Genomic DNA, 4,793 nt, shown 5'->3' on the forward strand with positions numbered 1-4,793 from the left:
TAGAATCAAGCAATCATGAGAAAAGAATGACTTTGTATTGCTTTCAAAAGCAATTCAAGTTAAATTACTATTATTTTAAGTCAGCTCTAAAAATGTTTTGGAAAACTGGATAAAAGATGTATTTGCTTATTCACAAGACGTCTACATCATAAGACTGGCTGCTCTGAAATTTCCTTATATATACTTTACTGTAAAATAAAAATTATTTGCCAAGTTCACCAAAGTTCAGCTCATGGACAAAACAGAAATGTCAGCTGTGGCCGTAGGAGCTGATCCCTGAATGTGAAAGCCCCAAGCAAGTCTGACATGTGGTTTCCAGATAAAGGCATCAGGAGAGCAGTTAGCCTTGTCAAAAGACTGTTGGCCCCTAAGGCGCTCATAATAAGGAGATACGCTTCTGACCTTTTATTACTTTGAGTTAGACTTTTTAGAAGATTCCAAAGCAGGCTAGGCTTCAAGTGAGAGGGAGAAAACAAGATAAGTAAAGGTTAAGTAAGGGAGTGGAGCTGGCATCTACGGTGTTAAGAGGGACGTGCAGACCTGGAAGCTGTGAAATCATGTGATTTAGGCTGATGTTCAGCCTGCTGGGAAAGTTGTGGCTGCAAAAATGGTATCTGGCCATATCAGACATGAAGCAAAAGAAGATGGTTCAGGAGCATGTGTGGTTATTCTATGCAACTTCCTGGAGTGAAGAAACCTAAAAGTCGTCTATAAGAAATATGCCAGCCTCTATTTCTACTGTGCCATCAAGGGTCAAGACAATGAGCCCGTCATGCTGTTGCTGAAACCTGGCCTCTCTATATTGGCACCGAATTGAATCTTAGAGACAGAGTTTTGGGTGAAGCAGAAAAGAATAGCTTTATTGCTTTGCCAGACAAAGGGGGCCACAGCAGGCTATTGTCCTCAAGACTGTGGGTCCTGTCCTGGAGGGGGTAGTGAGGAGTCTTATAGTAATGGTTCAAGGAGCATGGTGTGATCAGCTCATGATCATTCTTCTGATTGCTTGGTAGTGAGGTAATGGGGAGTCAGCATCATCAATATTCTGGTTCCAACTAGTCTAGGTTCTATGTTCTTGCAGTCAGCAATTTTCATCTGGTGGGGGTCTGCTTCCTGTACAAACAACTTAGGAATGTGTGTCAAGCTTTTATCTATATCTTTCAGGGAACTGCTATGTGGCAGATTTATAGTCTAAATTGTTACCAGTTCCCCAGCCCAACAGCTATTGTTTGGTCCACATCTTTACATTTCCCCATCATTAACTCTTGGTTCAGCCTTTTATTTCAAAAGACAAGGACACAGGGGTTTGTATACGGTTTCAACTCTGGAACTGACTGACCAATATGTGGAGCCCCTGGACAAATACTTCAAGCTGGACATCATCTTCAACTTTGAGAAGGCCTGCTTCATCTCAGATGCATTTTTGATGAAGGGTGATGTCCAGGACAGCTCCAAGAAGAGTGTGATGAAGACTATGCAGGAGGATGACCAGCTGCAAGAGGAGGATGAGAAGCCCTGAAGTATGCTGGAGAAGATGGGTTAGGAAGAGCCCCTGCCTGGCTGGATGATGATGTGGGGAGTGGTGGAGAGACAGGGTATGAGTGTCTGCTTCTCATAAATCTTTGTCTTTTCATGGGGGTACCCAGCCGCCCTGCCTCTGCTGTCTCACCTTCTTTCAGAGTGAGCTGTGGGTTTAGATCCTCAAACATTCCCTTCCTTCCTCCACCCTCCACTTCCTGTTTCCCATTTTCCCACCAAAGGTTTTAGGAGTTAAGAGTTAGGAAAATGTGATCAAGACAGGGGTGCTATATGACTTTCATTTCCTGCCTTTGGGGGACTAATGCACATTATCACGTTCAGGGATCTAAGATATTCTGAACTAGGAAAACCTATTTTATTCTGTTTAACTCACAAATTCCCAAAATTAATTTTTCCTGAAATACACCTTTCCCCTTCATATCACCCAGTAACATCTCACAGAGCTCTTAACTATGGACTATACTTTAGAATTTGGTTGTAAACTTCCCTCCATATGACACTCTTTATGAATTGCATTCACCCGAAAGTTAATTACATCTTCCAAAAACTTGACTTCATAAGCCAGAATCTGGGTTTGGAGAACAACTGGATGACTCCTGTTTCCATCCTTCGTTGCAACGTTTGTAAGCAGCTTTTGACAGGAAAAAGCTCTTTGTAGGAAAGAACCCTTTGTAAGTGGCACCCTTTGGTCTTGTCACTGACCTTAAACCAGATACCCGCATGTTCTACTCATCTCCAGCCTTAGGACACCTTTCAAATCTTTTGATCACACAATACTTTGCCTAGCATGTTGGTTTTTTCCATAGATTGAAGAAGTATAGATGAAGAGTAAGTAATTAATTGATGAGCAGATCTCTTTCTTAGCTTCCCCTCAAGTAATCTTGCAATCAAGCTGTGTGAACAAGATAACCTTTAAAGAAAGATCATGAGGAGTCCACAAGCCTGCACACAAGCCTGCACACAGTGGGGGATGGGAATGACTCTGACCCCCTATCTCAATGATTAATTGAGATTACTTCCCTGTTTCCCTTTAAAAGCTTTCATGTCCAGGCAGAATCTTCGGAGGTGGTTTTTGGGGATGCTGAGTCCATTATCTCCCCAGATTACCAGCATCCTGATGAAAGGAACTGTTCCTTTCTACCAATAGTTGTCAGTATTGATTTTGTAAGCTGCAAGCAGTGGGATCTGATTTGATAACATGTTCATGATGTGTGCTCCATGGCTGCTTTCACATGGTTGTGTTCACTAGTTCATTGGGCACTAAGCCTACTTCAGGAGATTAGAGGAAGAATATGGGTCACAGAGGTAATATTATTTTCTCCAAATTTAGTATAGCATTTAACTTACTACCTTCTGAACAAGAAGGGGAGAATAAAAATTAATAATTGTTTTCTACCTCTATGCTTAGAATCTGTGTCACATGAAAGCCAGAGGCAGCACAACTAAAATAAGAGAGACAGATAACATGGGTAATTTTTACTACTCTAATTTAGTTTCTAAATGGAAAGCAAATAACACATTTTTAAGATGTATGAGCATTAGTGGATTATGAGAATATCATTACAGAAAAAAACTATATAAGTAAAATAAAATAACTGTATCAGGTTTCAAAATTGCTTTTAATCTCTATAGGCAAGTGTATATCAGACCCATAGAAAATGAACAAGGGATACACAAATAAAAATGCCTACACAAAGCAGGAAGACTTGAATTCTAAACAGTTTAACCAATATGTTATGCTCCAAATGGACTGCTGATTTGTGCATATTAGGCAAAGGATCTTTGTAAAATATGAGGGAGGTGTTTCGCTTTTTAAAAAATTAAATTACTATTGACTTAAAGAATCTTATTCCAGCTTTCCAGATGAATTGCTTCTTAACTCTCTGTGCCAAAAAAAACCATAAAATAAGGGTCTTTAGTGTTCTGTGAAGCTGCTTTCAGATTTATATTGTATATTCTATACTCTATATTAACTATACCCTCATAATTACAAAGGTTTAATTTTAGCTATTGGGAAAATATTTATAAATATTATCTAAATACTAGAAAATTAAAATATAGGATCATGAGTATAATGACTATTCATGATAAAAATTCCTCAAGAAAGTATTGATAAACTCCTACTTGTACAAAAATAATAACAAATTCACAAGTTCCCAAAACAAATGTTTTTTTAATTAAAATATTGGAGCATTCTGAGAAACTTCTTGGAGAGTAAAGTCCCAAAGACAAGGTCTAGAAAGATTTCTTGAAGATAAGTCTCCAGCTAGGAAATCTTAAAGTTAGTAAGTTATTTGTAGACAGAGAAGCGGAGGGAAATGAATACCAGATCATTGAAACAGTCTGTTCAAATTCCAAGCTTTCTACAGCTTTATATTCTCAGGGAGAATGAAATTTTCTTTTACCCTTCTAGGTTCTTCTGTCTGGTCTGAGAATTAAATTGGCATAAGACAGATTAACAGGAGAAAAACAAACAAAAATTTTATAATATGTATACCTGGGAAAGACCCAGGAAAATTGAGTAATTTAACTTAAATACTATTTCAACTGAAGACAAAAGGGGATGTTGGGAGAATCAGATATGGGAATTACCAGGAAAACACAGTAAACCAGGGTAAGGTTGTTATACAGATTTAAGTCATTGCCTTCTCCACTGATAAGAGTTTCTAGAGATTTGATCACTCTCCTCTTCCCAGTACATCTAGAGAGACACACTTACAAATGGAGATTCCCCTTATAAATGCAAATGTCTCTTACAAAACAATAATTCCTACTTGTTTTTCAGTTTTTCCCATGTCTGTTGTTTTTTAGAAAATAACCAGTTTAAGATTATTGATATGCCAAAGAGACATATTTTGGGGTAGCAAATTCTGCTCTTCTACAATACCCCTATGAAAAATAGGAACCATGGTCATCCTTCAGTATTTGCAGGGGACTGGTTCCAGGATCCCCCTCAGATACCAAAATCTGAAGATGCTCAAGTCTGTCATATAAAATGGTGTAGTATTTAAATGAAATGTATGCACATCCTTCTGTATATTTTAAATCATCTATACATTACATACAATATCTTTATAATGTAAATGCTATGTAAATTGTTATAAGTACAATGTAAATATTTGCCAGCTTGTGGCAAACTCAAGTTTTGTTTTTTGGAACTTTCTGCAAATTTTAAAAAATATTTTCAATTCACAGTCGGTTAAAACTGTGGATTGAGAAGGCTTAGATATGGAGGATCGACTAATCTAAAAGCAGTG

At 37.9% G+C, this 4,793-nt stretch overlaps 1 pseudogene; it reads left to right on the forward strand.

Annotated features, from left to right (window-relative positions):
* The first annotated feature begins 557 nt into the window (after nucleotides 1–557).
* On the forward strand, nucleotides 558–1,540 carry LOC132477658 (AP-1 complex subunit sigma-1A-like; annotated as a pseudogene).
* Nucleotides 1,541–4,793: the final 3,253 nt, after the last annotated feature.

Source organism: Mesoplodon densirostris, chromosome 17 (assembly GCF_025265405.1).
Source record: "Mesoplodon densirostris isolate mMesDen1 chromosome 17, mMesDen1 primary haplotype, whole genome shotgun sequence".
Taxonomy (NCBI): Eukaryota; Metazoa; Chordata; class Mammalia; order Artiodactyla; family Ziphiidae; genus Mesoplodon; species Mesoplodon densirostris.